The sequence below is a fragment of the Grampus griseus genome, assembly GCF_964374135.1.
Source record: "Grampus griseus genome assembly, chromosome: 1".
Lineage (NCBI taxonomy): Eukaryota > Metazoa > Chordata > Mammalia > Artiodactyla > Delphinidae > Grampus > Grampus griseus.
In genome coordinates, this window is record NC_139017.1 from 49,733,576 (window position 1) to 49,749,881 (window position 16,306).

Sequence of the window (16,306 nt, forward strand, 5' to 3'; positions counted from 1 at the left end):
CCTACATGCCGCGGAGTGGCTGGGCCCATGAGCCATGGCCGCTGAGCCTGCGCGTCCGGAGCCTGTGCTCCGCAACGGGAGAGGCTGCGTCAGTGAGAGGCCCGTGTACCGCACCAAAAAAAAAAAAAAAAAAAAAAGAATGTCTACCTTTTAGGATTATTGTGGAGTTATAATTACATATTATTTTAATATGCCTAGGCAGTTCACGGCATCCAGTAGAATTTAATAAGTAAATTGTAATTTGATATATGTAAGTCTACAATAACACGTTATTATTGTTATAGTTATTATTATAACAGACACAATGTGGTAAAATGCTTAAGAACACAGCTTTGGAATCTAATTGAAAAATAACCAACTTATTAAATTTTTACCATATTCCAGGCTCTATGCTAAGAGCTTCAGACATAGATTATCTACTTTATTTTCTTCAAATTTTTAACCTTATTTACTTCATTATTTTAAACATACGATGTGCTAAACACTATGCTAGCCACTGGGAATTCAGCAGAAGTCAAGACAGATGAGAATTTGCCCTCAAGGAGCTAATAATTTTATTGCGAGAGATAGATGGTAAAAAAAGGAATTTAGAATATTACTTACATATTTATTTTGCTTATATGTCAGTCTCTCCCTACTAGAGTGTAAGCTCCATGGGGTAGTTGTTCCCTGTTGTGTCCCCAGCACTAGAAGCCAAGCCTAGGAGAAAGGGGACTCTCAACAAACATTTATTGTGGCTAAAAACAATAGTGCTCTGAAAGATGGAGGTGGGGAGCGGGGTGTTACTTCAGATGGGGTGATTAGGGAAACATCTCTCTGATGTTTCAAAGAAACTGTTAGGGACACTGAGGCTTAGAGAGGTGAAATAATAAATTAGCCAAGGCCACATGGTTACTCTATGCCAAAGACAAAATTCAAATTAAGACAGTCTGATTTCAGAGCCCACACACCTTGAAGGGTGGGTGACATCTGCAAAGTACTCAGGACAGTGCCTAGTGCATAATAATTGCTCAATAAACATCTTTTACATCTTCTACTGGATTGTTAGTCTTGAAATCAATTTTGTTTTAAAAGCATGGAATTAGTGATTGGCTAGTGAATTAATGATTCAGCATGGATCATTTTTGGGACCCAGAGAGTCAGTTTGTTTCTGTTTACTGATACTTTTCCTTTCCTCTTTTTTTCCCCTCTAATGAGTGGGCAAGATGCTTAGCGGGTGATGGGAGAGAGAATGTCACGGGATACTGAGGGTTGGAGGGAATTCCAGGTGTCTGTGGGAAGCACAGCAGTTCAGCCAGCTGCTTGGGAGAGCAACCCCTCTTCACCAACATTGACTGCTGGACCGGAGTTGCTGGAAGCATTTCTCTCCAAGCCGCAGTAACTCTGCAGGTGCTTCAGCAGAGCCCAGTTTTGACAAATGTCCATGCTTTCCAAGGCAGAGCAGGGACTACTGGGGAGGAGGGGCTGGGAGGGGAAACGAAAGCCATCAGAGTAATAACTGCTCCTGGCCTCCGCTCTGTGCCAGCTGCCACCAGCCTGCTCTGTCCCCGTTCACATGGGGCTGCTAAGAGCTGTTTGGAGAGAAGCAGGCATTCCTCAAAGGAACACAGAACAAGGAAGGCCCCTGTAACAGGCAAAAGGGCAGACAGCAGGCATGACTCACTGCCATTTGCTGGACGTTGAGACCCTGTGGCTTAAATGGATCATTGCCTTATTAGCATATCTCAAACTAGAAGACCGTGCAAACAAGCGCTCCAACAGGAAGCAACGCGATGGCTTCCTGCTCCCACTCCAGTGGTCCCGGAGAGCACAGACCAAGAGAGGCCCCAGAGTTCTGTTGCTCCTCCTTACGGAATCCCATTTGGAAAGCCTGCTGACCACCTCTCAGCCACATTCCATTTAGCCTGCTGGCAGATGTAACAATTCTGCAAAGCCAGTGTTAATATCCCCATTTTACAGATAGGAAAAGTCAGACTGAGAGGGATTAAGTGATGTGCTCAGAATCACAATGTAAGTAGGGAAGCAGGGATTTGAACCTAGATATGTCTGATCTTAAAGCTACTTTTTTCTACCACACCATTTTGCTTTTAAAAAGATCTATGCCCAGGGAGGGATTAAACCCGCAATTGCAGAGAAATCTGACTGCAGGCTGCTGACAGATTGGCCATCCAGAAGATGCAGTCCCTGAACAAAGCCCATGCTCGGGCTGGCCTTCCTCCATCCTGCGTGTTAGCTGTCTCACTAATAATCAGTCCAGTGCGAAAGAGTGCCAGGAAGATGACAAGCCCAGAACCCCCAGGGACCACTCTTAAATAGGAGCTTTACTTAAAGGATGGGATGTTCAAAGAGGCTGAGATTTCCACACGCACTCTCTTCCGACTCCTGGGAGAGAAGCTTTCATTCCAGGGAGTCACAATATCTGTGCGTCTTTCAGACAGCTTTCTCTTTTTAAAGCTGCACAGCACAGGCAGTTGTGGAGCTCTTGATTTATTACAAAGGCTGCTGGGGGAGATGACAGAGAGCTGGAGTGTGTGTGTGTGAGAGGGAGGCAGAGACAGAGGGAAAGAGAGACAGAGGCAGAGAAACAGAGACAGAGATATTAGGCAAATCACTCATCCTCACGGTCCCTCAAACAGAAGAAACATGCTCCCTCTTTGATAGCAGTGGAGTCAAGATGAATAAGGATTTCAGTTATTGAAACTGAGTTCCCCTAAAACCACGTTCCTCAGCTGAGTTTATGATTCCAACACCTGTTCCCCTCCAGATTGAAGATTACCAGAAAAGGGAGGATTGAAACTGAGCAGGACCCTGAGGATACAAAGCCTTTCCGTGTCCCCGGTTTCTTGTTTGTAGGAAAAAGTCTTCCGCCTCCTAGACCTTCTCTGAATTCCAAAGGGCAGATTCAGACAGTTACTAATTAGGAAAGAGAGGGAATGCAGAAACAAAGGAGCATTCAGGAAACAACAGTGCAGCACAGAGCAGGGTCCTGGTTCCTCCTGAAGGGGTATATGTAACAATATATCTCTGAGTTCTTCTACTGGAACTAAGGCTACCCACCCAGGTGGAGGATGGTAACTTCAGGCTGAGCACAAGTACTTGGACCCCCAGATTGGTTGGGGTCAGATGGCTGAAGATTTGACCCTGTTACCTCACCACCAACCAATCAGAGGAAGGTCACACACCCTGCAGTCTTTCTCCCCCAAATGTTGCCTATAAAAACTCTTCCCTGAAAACCATCAGGAATTTTGGGCTTTTTGAGCAGGGGCTGCCCATTCTTCTTGCTTGACCCTTGCAATAAATCTTTCTCTGCTCCAAACTCCGATGTTTCAGTTTGTTTGGCCTCACTGTGCGTGAGGCACCCAAACTTGGGATCAACAATATGACCAAAATTCAGCCAAAGAGGTTTAATACTAGACCTATTCAGTAGACAAACATTATATTTATTAATCAACAATAATTGGGACCTGCTATAAAAGATCTCCCTTGTTGGTTTCATTCATTCATTCCTTCTTTCATTCAACAAGCATATATGGAGTTCTTACTAGGGGACAAGAATTGTTCTGGGTGCTGGAAATGCAAAGATGCATGAAACACGATGTCTTTCTCTGAAGAGTTTGAATACAGTCTAGCAGATTGTTTAACAAAAGGCACTTAGAGCCCAGAGGCTACTTTGGCTTGAAATCCCAGCATTAGACTCTTTCCTTTGAATTAAAGCACCAGCTACAGTTAAAATGTCTGTGAATTAGGGGTAACTCAGTGGCATGGACTAGCTAGTGTCCCTTTGAAGTGAGACAGACACTAAGAAAGTTTTGATGGAGGAATATCAAAAGGTCCAGGAGCCTATAAATTGTGTCAGTAGAAAAACAAAGGCAACATGAGGGCTTTTGCAAATCAAGAAGAGGACCTCCTTCCTGCCTTTCTTCTCCGTTGTTTTACGCCTCTTAAGATACACACATCTCTGCACACGCTGCAGTGAATTACAAGATGGAGCACAGCTCACTTTCGACCTACTGGCACTCCACTACAAAAACATTTTCCTTTTTTTAAAAGTCTGTGTGTTTCAGCAGTTCAGCCGAGCCGATCAAGGCTTTTTATTTGATGATGAAAATTGTGGAATTTTAGGTCATAATGTTTCCTGGACACAAAAATATTTTTTTCAGTATGATTGCAAACTGGATGATTTTTTAAATTGGGTTTACTATTATAAAATATTTTCACCGCCCCATATCAGTAAACTATATAAACTAGGCACTGTAAACCTGGCCTTGTAGGCCTGACCCTCAATGAAATCTCAGCTTTTTTTTTTTTTTAAGAGTCTACAGTCTTTTTTTTATTGGGGTATATTTGATTTACAATGCTGTGTTAGTTTCAGGTGTACAGCAAAGTGAATCAGTTATACATATACATATATCCACTCTTTTTTTTTTTTTTGGATTCTTTTCCCATTTAGGCCATCATAGAGTATTGAATAGAGTTCCCTGTGCTATACAGCAGGTTCTTATTAATTATCTTTTTTTTTTTTTTTTTCGGTACGTGGGCCTCTCACTGTTGTGGCCTCTCCCGTTGCGGAACACAGGCTCCGGACGCGCAGGCTCAGCGGCCATGGCTCACGGGCCCAGCCGCTCCGCGGCATGTGGGATCTTCCCAGACCGGGGCACGAACCTGTGTCCCCTGCATCGGCAGACGGACTCTCAACCACTGCACCACCAGGGAAGTCCTAATTATCTATTTTATATATAGTAGTGTGTATATGTCAATCCCAATCTCCCAATTTATCCCCCCCATCCCTTGGTAATCATAGTTTGTTTTCTACATCTGTGACTCCACTTCTGTTTTGTAAATAAGTTCATTTGTACCCTTTTTCCACATATAAGCGATATCATATGATATTTGTATTTCTGTGTCTGACTTACTTCATTCAGTATGACAATCTCTAGGCCCATTCATGTTGCTGCAAATGGCATTATTTTGTTCTTTTTTATGGCTGAGTAATATTCCATAGTATATATGTACCATGTCCTCTTTATCCATTCCTCTGTTGATGGACATTTAGAGTGCTTCCATGTCCTGGCTATTGTAACTAGTGCTGCAGTGAACACTGGAGTACACGTATGTTTTCGAATTATGGTTTTCTCAGGGTATATGCCCAGGAGTGGGATTGCTGGGTCGTATGGTAGTTCTATTTTTAGTTTTTTAAGGAACCTCCATACTGTTCTCCATAGTGGCTGTACCAATTTACATTCCCACCAATAGTGTAGGAGGGTTCGAAATCTCAGCTTTAAGACTGAGTTCTGTCCAACTTTCCTGTACACTTGAAACCAACACAACATTGTAAATTAACTATACAAAAAAAGCTGAGTTCTGTCCAGATGAATGCCATATGACTGTGACTGGGTTGGCCACCAGATTCCCACAATACCCCCAAGTGTGTCCAACATACCTGGCAAAGCCAGCAGTTCTTACCATGGAAACATGTGAACAGATCAATTTAATTCCATGGAAACATTCAAAATATCCTTCCCTTCAGCCCAGAAAATGCCATTTCATTAACTTGTGCATCTATCTACATAAGATGACTGTCGTGCTGTGTTTATTTCATTATGATGAAGTTAAGAAACGATCAAGAAAATTTTAGAATAAAAATGGCATCAGACATTACACTTTTATCTTTTTTGTTGTTAAATAAAATTATGTTTCCCCAAGTCTGAAGTTTTAAGTCAATTTTCAGAAATTTCCCCCTAGACTTCCCCAAGGACTTAGCTGTATTGGTTGTACCCCAAACTCTCCTCCCATATTACCACAAAATCTCCCAACTCATCTTTGAGATGACTCCATCTAGGTTTTCAGGACTCACTGAGAACTTTATGTAAACTACAGCCAGTATATCTCAGCATGTGTGACTCCACAGAAGCTCAGTGATGAAGCAACAGCCAAAGATAGGCATTTTAATCACCATTTTACAGATGGAAAAACAGCTGTAGGAGTTAAATAAATCCCTCAAGGTCAGTCAACTAGGAAAGACAGAGTAGGGGACCTATCTTATAACCCTAACCCTGGATCCCATGATTTCTCTCCTGTGCACCTTGATAGATTTTTGTTCTAGACCCAAAGCAAGATGTGAAGGCATTTCAAATTTTTGATAAAAAGTAATAATAAAATGTGTCTATTACAACATCGTAGACTTTTTTTAACATTAGGTGTCAGCAATATGACCTTCCACATTTTTTCACTTCCATACCAACTCTCTAGCCACTAGGAACTTTCTAGAAAATTATCAATTTCCTTGGGGTGATTTTTAAAATTTCCTCATTAAATGAAATTCTGGTTTTCCTCAAGAGTATCTTTAAAATTTCTAGACAATACATTTTTTTCCCCAAGCCTTTTTCTGGGGTGGTGATATCTTTTGGCCACATTCTGAGTGTGTACTTTAATATGGAAGAGTTTAACTCAAGATTCCCATAAACAAGTAAATGTCCATTTGATTAGATATTGCTACATCACATGGTCACTCAGTGGGCTAGCCCCATGATTAGTCTTAAACTAAAGTGTTCTGTTATTTTCTCCAGTGAAGAACTGGATGCCTCTTTAAAGCACTTGATCATTTCTGTTTATCAAAGTCTGTTTTGCTTCTCTATATGGTGTTGTGTGTTGGTTTCAGAATGTTACCAATAATGTTCAGTGCCACCATTGGTGGAGTGTCTACAGGACCTATACCAGACATTTTTTATAAATTCTTTTACTCATATTCACATCAATCCTATGAGGTAGATAATCTACACCCATTTTACAGATGAAGTAGATTTAGAGAAATTCAGTTACTTGCCTAAGCTCACACATCTAGATTGCCAAAACTGGCCTTAAAACACATTTCTGCTTGACTCTTAAGCCAACACTGTCTCCCATACTTTACTTGACTTCCCAATTACAAAATGCTCTAACAGGTATGGCATAGGATTTTGGAAGCCCAACGGCTGTTCGGATTCTCCTAATTTATTTTATCTATCATTTCCAGACCTCCAAATCAAAGACGGATATCATAACAAACCCTGGGCAGATAATTTTTAATTGAATGGTCTATATATTGATGTTTCCTCAGTTGGATGTCCTGATCATGTCTGGAGTTATTTTCTATGTTTGTTCCTTTTTCCTCTGGGGAGATATATTTGATCTGAGAGCAACTGTTATTTTCTGGAACAATTTTCTCATTTGGCTTTGAGTTTGCTGTAGGTATCCGATGTGCTTCCTCAGATTTGTTTGTTCACACCACAAACATTATTAAGACCTACTGCTTGAGAATATTCGGGTAAAGTGAGAATGGCCTTTGTTAGTAATGCCACTATCAGCTTTCTTAATTAAGTTGCTGATACGTTATGTTCTAGATACTCTGAAAAAGACAGAAGAGAAATGGAGCCCCTGTTAATGCCCTTCTGAAGCAGAAATACCCTCTTCACAGTGCCAGTAAAAGAGATCTGCATCTATTACAGACAATCAGTATTTCCACTATGGAATTATGGGGGGCTACAGGACATTGGTGAGTTTAGTGACTTTGGCAGACTTCTGCTGTCACTAGAGTAGAGGCACTGTTTAAAGGGGGGTTAATTGCTCTGGTCTGAAAGAAACATTGAGAATAATAGGAAACTCCTCCATGTCAAAAGTGTTTTCTGTAAGACATACAGTTTCCGGATTGGAAAAGACAAAACTATACTCATTGATCGATTAGAGAATAAATTAAAGAATTAAAAGAGTAGATAATGAAGCGTAAACTTGAGTGACACAGACCTTTATACTTTTTTCAACAACATTATTGAGGTTTTTTCCCTCCATAACCAAAAAAAGAAAAAATAGAAAAGAAAATTTCAGTGAAGCAAATCTGTAACATACAGAAAAACATACATAAAAAATCATACCACCTGGAGATAATCACTCTTGATATTTTTCTATACATGTATGAATATGTACTTTATATATTTGAGATCACATTATACAGACTACTTTTAAACTTAATTTTCACTTAATAGTTTTCCCATATAAGACATTTCTAATAACTTTATAGTATTTCTATCTTTGGTCTGGGACTCATTTTACCGATTTCTATCGTTGATTAGTTAGTTATGTTTTCTGGCTTTTCCTATTATAAACGACATTGAAATGAATCACCTTATACACACCTGGTTGTGTATCTATCTAGTTGTTTCTTTAGAATAAATTCCTATGAAGTTACTACCTCAATGCATACATACCTAAAAAGCAAAACCCAAAACCTCTTTGTAATATATTGCCAAGTTGCCTTCTAGAAAATTTGTATTAATTCAGTATCAGCAACAGTACCTAGCTCTCACACTCCCACCTATGCTTGGTATTATTAAATACACGCACTTTTGCTGATAAAATAATTTGAACGCTCATTATAGCTAACATTAACAAATGCTTCCTGCTGCCATGTGCTGGGCTAATGCCTTACTAAGAGCTCGTGTGAGTCTGCCGTGTTTAGGTCCTCCATCAGCCCAACCAAGTGAGACCAACCTTCTAGTCCCAGGCTATGCTTTATCCACTGCTCTCAAAGAGACTGGAGGGGCTTCCCGAGGGGCTTCCCTGGTGGCGCAGTGGTTGGGAGTCCGCCTGCTGATGCAGGGGACGCGGGTTCGTGCCCCGGTCCGGGAAGATCGCACATGCCGCGGAACGGCTGGGCCCGTGAGCCATGGCCGCTGAGCGTGCGCGTCCAGAGCCTGTGCTCCGCAACGGGAGAGACCACACAGTGAGAGGCCCGCGTACCACAAAAAAAAAAAAAAAAGACTGGAAACTAAAACCCCAACACCTTCGATTCCCTCTTTCATCTGATAATGCTCACGAGTCAGTCACTCTGGCCACCGGTTCTCTGCGCATTATCTCCAGGAAGCTCTGTACTTCCTGGCTACACCTGCACACCCTCCTTTTGCAGGAACAGCTTACAGCTTACACGTCCTTGCAGATCCACCCTCTTCTCTGGGTGCTGCCATCCTTGCCTAGCCTTAAAAGAAACCTTCATTCAGGACACGGCTTCAGTGGCAGCCCTCTCAAGCAGTGACTATTTATTCCTTTACTCATCACATACCTCAGGGCCGCATGTCCTATTTGCTAGAAGAAACAGCTGAGGGTGGCTGCCCAGAGAAGGCAGAAATCCACAGTGAGGAGAGCAGAGGCAGGTGGCTGCTGATTTTTGTTATTATCTTTATTGTTTTATTTAACTTGAAAAATGACATACATGTAAAACAACACACATGCATTAGTCTGATAAAAAATAAAAATTAAATTTCAAAGAATAAAGTATAGAAAGTATCAGTAACTTACCCAAAATCACATAATAAAATGTTATCTCATCGTTTTGCTTTATTTTTATTATTACTGCTGAATTTGACTTTTTTTCGGTATGTTTTTATCGACTGTTGGTATTGTCATAGTTTATAAATTGCATCACTCATCTTTTTATTTTGGGATGTTTATCTTTTGACTAATTTATATACACTCTTTAGTTATTATGCACTTTGACTCGTATGTCTTGTAAATCATTTCCTTTGTTATAGTTTTATTAATGCTATTTTCCAGATATATAGAAGTTTTATGTTTTCATACAAATTTTTCAGTCTTTTTCTTTATAGTTTCTGCTTTGAAAAGTCTTTCTTATTCAATAGTTCATACATACCCATTTATATTTATACATATAGTTTTTCATAGTATTCCCTCACAACCCTCTGTATTTTTGGAAGGTTGGTAATGATGTCTCCTTTTTCATTCTTGACTTTAGTAATTTCTGTCTTTTTTCTTTTTCTTTTTTTTTGTCTTGCTCAGTCTAGCTAAAGATTTGTCACTTGTGTTGGTTTTCTTCAAAGAACCAACTTTTTATTGATTTTCTCTATTGTTTTTCTATTTCATTTATTTTAAAAAATTTTTAAATTTTATATTGGAGTATAGTTGAGTCACAATATTGTGTTAGTTTCAGGTGTACAGCAAAGTGATTTAGTTATACATATTCATATATTTCTTCTTTTTTAGATTCTTTTCCCACATAGGCTATTACAGAGCATTGAGTATAGTTCCCTGTGCTGTACAGCAGGTCGTTGTTGATTATCTGTTTTACATATACGTCAATTCCAACCTCCCAATTCATCCCTCCCTACCACCTTTCCCCCTTGGCGTCTACAAGTCTGCCCTCTAAGCCTGCGAGTCAGTTTCTGTTCTGTAAATAAGTTCACTTGCAGCATTTTTTTAGATTCCACATATAAGTGATATCACATGATATTTGTCTTTCTCTGACTTACTTCACTTAGTATGATAACCTCTATGTCCATCCATGTTGCTGCAAATGGTATTATTTCATTCTTTTTTATTGCTGAGTAATATTCCATTGTATATATGTACCACGTCTTCTTTATCCGTTCTTCTGTCGATGGACATTTAGGTTGCTTCCATGTCTTGGCTATTGGAAATAGTGCTGCAATGAACATTGCGGTGCATGTATCTTTTAAAATTATGGTTTTCTTCAAATATATGCCCAGGAGTGGAATTGCTGGATCAAATGGTAGCTCTGTTTTTAGTTTTTTAAGGAACCTCCATACTCTTCTCCATAATGGCTGTACCAATTTACATTCCCACCAACAGTGTAGGAGGGTTCCCTTTTCTCCACACCCTCTCCTTTATTGTTTGTAGACTTTTTGATGATGGCCATCTGACCAGTGTAAGGTGATACCTCATTGTAGTTTTGATTTACATTTCTCTAATTGTTAGCGATGTTGAGAATCTTTTCATGTGCTTTTTGGCCATCTGTATGTCTTCTTTGGAGAAATGTCTATTTAGATCTTCTGCCCAGTTTTTTTTTAATTTATTCATTTTATTTATTTATTTTTTGGCTGTTTTGGGTCTTCGCTGCTGTACGCAGGCTTTCTCTAGTTGCAGCGAGTGGGGGCTACTCTTCATTGCAGTACGCAGACTTCTCATTGTGGTGGCTTCTCATTGCGGAGCAGGGGCTCTAGGCGCGCAGGCTTCAGTAGTGGTGGCACGTGGGCTCAGTATTTGTGGCTCATGGGCTCTAGAGCACAGGTTCAGTAGTTGTGGCCCACGGGCTTGGTTATTCCGTGGCATGTGGGATCTTCCAGGACCAGGGATCAAACCCGTGTCCCCTGCATTGGCAGACGGATTCTCAATCACTGCACCACCAGGGAAGCCCCTTCTGCCCAGTTTTTAATTGGGTTTTTTTTTTCTTTATATTGAGCTGCATGAGCTGTTTGTATATTTTGGAGATTAATCCCTTGTCGGTCACATCATTTACAAGTATTTTCTCCCATTCGGTGGGTTGTCTTTTGGTTTTGTTTATGGTTTCCTTTGTTGTGCAAAAGGTTTTAAGTTTAATTACATCTCATTTGTTTACGTATTTCATTTATTTCTACTCTGATATTTATTTTTTCCTTTCTTCAACTTTTTTAATTTTTAGTTTCTTAAAGTGGAAGGTTAGGTTATTGATTTGAAGTTATTCTTTTTTAATATAGGTGTTTACAGTTATAAATTTCCCTCTAAGTACTACTTTAGCTGCAGCCTATGTTTTGGCATGTTGTGTTTTCATTTTCATCCATCTTAAAGTGTTTTCTAATTTCCCTTGTGATTTCTTCTTTGACCTGTGGATTATTTTCTTAAGAATGTGTCATTTAATTTCTTCCTCTGTCCATCTGTTATTGATTTCCAATTCAATACCACTTTGGTCAGAGAGCATATTTTGTATGACTTTGATCTTTTTGAATTTACTGAGTCTTGTTTTATGACTTAGCATGTGGTCTATCCAGGAGATATCCTATGTGCCCTTGAAAAGAATGTGTATTCTGCTTTTGTTCAGTATAGTGCTCTACAGCTGTCCATTAGGTCTAATGGGCTTATAGTGTTGTTCAAGTTTTCTGTTTCCTTGGTGATCTCCTGCCTACAGATAGTCTGTGTAGTATTGAAACTTCCATGAGTTTTGGCTTGTTACTTTTTACCTTTTTCTGAGGTAATTTTAATTGTTTCTATTTTCTTAGAAAATTATGTAATGCAAATTTTCAAGTTTATTGTATGAAGCATATTTTTGTAAATCTTAACATTTCTTCTATATTTGTGGCTAGGCTTTCGTTCTCATTCCTAATGTTTTATATTTGTTTATTCATTTTTGTTTTCAATTGGATAGTAGATTTTCTACTCTCTTGCATTTTGTCAAAAGTAACAACTGCGTTTTTACCATTTGTTTTCTAATTAATAAATGTCTGCTTTTATCTTTATTAATTCCTACTTTCCTTGGGTTTGTTCTATTGTTCATTTGCTAACATCTTCAGGAGAACACTTAGTACATTTAGTTTATATTTCTATTTATTTCAGGATAAACTTCAAGTTCACAAACTTTACTCTGAGTATGGCTTTGGCTACCCCTCATAGGTTTTGCCATTTACTATTCTTACTACCATGATTTTCTAAATATTTTGCATTGTAATTTTGATTTCCTCTTTGACCCAGGAATTACTTAAGAGAGTATTTTAAAATTCCCATTGTTTGGGTGTTCATTTTTTTTGTTAATTTTTTGTGGCTGAATATGTGGGAAAGTTTTTGTAAACAGTCAATGTCTATAGGTTAGAAGTAGGGATCAGCAAACTAGAGCCAAATCCTACCCACTACCTGTTTTGTAAATAAAATGTTATTGAAACATATCCATACCAAGCCCATTTATTCATTGTTTAGAGCTGCTTTCATGCTACAACTGCAGAACTGACTAGTTTTGATACAGACTGAATGTCCTGTGAAGCCAAAAATGTTTTCTATTTGGCCCTTCACAGAAAAAGGTTGCCAGTCTCTACAGAGGAACTGAGTATGTATAGTATAAACACTAACAAGATAGCTTTTAACTAAAACATTTTTGTTTCTAAGTGAATATAAATTACAGCTATACAAAATAATTTAATAAATAAATAAAACACAATGAAAGCATCGACTAGCACAGAAGTGAGTATGTTGCTGCAAGAAATCTTGGGAAGCGTCTCAATCCAATTCAGGCAACAATTATTCCATACTAAAACGTAACCAAAGAAAGCTCAGATTGGATCATGCATACCCTGGAAGTACACAAATAATATGAAAAGTCACACTTGCCAACTTTCTGGAATATCAATATTACGCAATGATTATTAAGTTAAAAATATTAAATGTAAATACATGTTAAATGTAATATTAAATGTAAATGTAATAAAATGTAATTAAATGTAAATGTAATAAAATATTAAATGTAAATGTAAATACATTGATGCCGAGGAGTAAAATGTAGAATTTGTATGCATTTCTAAGATAAAACAACTTTATCCTTGATTGTAGTAGTTTAATTAAGCTGCACCCTAGACCCCTAGGAGGATTCCTTTACTCACACTGCCTTGGCAAGTCGCTGCAGAATTGTGGTACAAAAGCAGGATGTTCTTTGTAATAATTATCAGTGTGTGTTTATGTGGATGTGTGAAGTACTCAATTCCTCTCTGTTCAATACCTAAGAGGTTGGCCCAGAAAGCATGAAACTTAAAACATTCTGCAGTTGAAGCAGAAATTGGCAATCTGGATAGAAGCCAAAGAAAATTCGATCTAATACTAAGTAAAAACTTCATGTCAAGGCAGAGTTCAGAGTACTGAAAGGGCAGGTAGAGAACCTCCACAGGACAGGCAGGAATGACAGGACCCCATCCTGGGTGCAGGGTCAAACCGCTGGGACCTATAGCTGTCAATTATATCACACCCACCTCAAGTGAAGGGACAAAAGCTCTGAAGCTCTGAGCATCTTCCCAATTTCCATCTCGAAGGACCACAGAGAGTGTTCCTTCTGTTAGCTGATCCCAGGAAGCCAGAATTCTCCAGCACCTTCCCTTCTTCTTGGTATTTTTTTCTTCCATTTTCTTCTTGTCTCTGAGTTAAATGGTATAGAGAGAAGAGAGAATAAAACTTCCTCAGAGAGTCACAAGTCTCTGATTTTTTCCTCCCCTTTCCTAGAATGAAATGATTAGCTAGAGAGGAAAAAATTCAACATTGTACTCATAATCATCATGAGTACTTCAGTGGAAATGTTTGAGCAGCAATGCCAGTGTAAGCTGAACAGTCCTACAGGAAGGGGACAGAGCACAACCTTTAAAAGAATGACAGCCTTTGAGGACACGACATAAACTGATTAGAACCAACTAGGTCCAAGATGGTGGACCATTGACTTCCACTAGATCTTGAGCCTCAGTGTATGCTCATTGTAATATATTAGCAAGCTAAATGACACAGCCACAGGAGCCATGACAGTTCTGAGGCTGACCACAAGAGACCAAAAAATGGGCAGTGACCCAATTCCTGGAAATCCCACCCCTCCCTAAAATAGTTGGAATAATCCTTGTATTCATTAGCCTATGAAATTACACACCCTTATAAAAACTGACAACCCCATACCCTGGTGCCTCTTGCCTTCTGAGATGGCCCACACTCTTTCTATGGAGTGTGTATCTCCCTGAATAAACCTTCTTTCGCTTTACTACGGCTTGCTCTTGAATTCTTTCCTGCACAAAGCCAAGAACCCACACTTGGCGGCCATCCCAGGGACTCACCAAGGCTCAGGTGAGTCCCTGGGACGTGATCATCCTCTTGTGCCCCACTTTCTTTCCTGCCATGCTACTGCAGTGTGGTCTGCATGGACAGTATGAGGAGAAGAATGTTATTAAGATTCTATCTGTGTTTATTCAATTCCACAAAAGGGAAATGGGCAGTGCATTCCAGGAACAAATAACCCTGGGTGGGGCTGGGATGCATCTTTTCCATAGCCCAGATGAAATATCACTCGAAATTACCTAATTGGCTAATCTTTGATTCTGTAGCTGCTGTGATATAGTCCAATCTTGTTTCCTCAATAATGGCAGAGATTGCTAGCTGTCTGCCCAATATTCATTCTCTCCTCTTTTTCTTTATAACATAATTCTGATTTGGGGAGGAGGGGGAGTGATGAAATGCCCAGGCAAAAACCTGAATTTCCCAGCTTCTCTTACAGAGATTAAGTAACACTGTGACTAAGCTCTAGCTTCTAATACATTGGGCCTTTGGGAAAAGCCCCTTAAAAAGGACTGTTGAATCAGTCGGGAGTCCCCGTTGGCCTTCCCCTTCCTTTCCTTCCTGCCTGAACTGTGGATTCGATGGCTGGACATGCAATGTCCAACTTGTAGCCTTAAAGTGACCTGTGAATGGTAACCACACAACAAGTTTGGCTTCTAGGAGTCAGGAGCATTGATGACTAGACAGAGCCAGCAGATCATCCCTGAATTACCCACCTCCAAACTTCATTTACATGAGAGAAAAATAAACTTCTATCTTTTTTAAGTCACTGCTATTCCAGAGCTCTGTTGCTAACAGTGGAACAATTCCTAACACCCTATGTGATAGGCGGGATGTCCCTGGTTAAGTGTATTTCCCTTTGCAAAGGAAAATTGGTGATAACAGATTTATACACCAATCTCCTGTAAGTTTGGTTAGTAGGAAACAAACTCCCAGAGACCTCTGTGTTTCCAGTGAACTACAAAGTTGAATTTCTGGATCCCGTGGTGCATGGAATAAATATGAGACAATGTTACCTGAATACCAGGTTCTCCTCTCCGTGGGTGTTGAGCCAAAAGATACAACCAAGCCAAAGAGTGGGAGGAGGAAGGATTTATTACTTGCAGTAAGTAAGGAGAACATCGGGGATCTTTCCCAAAGCAGAGACTCTCCGAATAGCAAAATCGGGGAAGTTCTGAGCTAAGTGTACATGCATATTCATGAAGGGGCTTGGGAGGTCAACAGAGTTCAAGCTTTAGTTGATTGAGGTCATGAGGGTCAGATAAGGTCGACATCATCATCCCTTAGGTTCCATGAATTCATTCATGGTCCCTAGTTTCAGGCATTGGTAATGCAGCTGTAAGCAGATAAGGTAAGTGGTCCCTGGAGAAAGAGAAACAGGAATGGCTTGCTTGATAGGAGAGAAGCCATTTTGGCCTAAGCCATTTTGTGATCTAAGCCTGGCCACAACGCTTGCCCTTGGATGGGTCTCAGTAATTAATGATCTTAGGGGAAATGAGGGAATGCTGGAAAAAAGGAAAAACAGTCAAGAAATAGTAGTTCAGCAATATAACGGAGCCCTAGTTCCTCCTCAAGGAATGTACATAACAATCTGATACTTTGAGTTCTGCAGGAACTAAGGACCCCCCACCCAGGTGGAAGAGGGAATGATGATGTCGACCCTCCAGACTTCAGTCAACTAAAGCTTGGATTCTGCCGA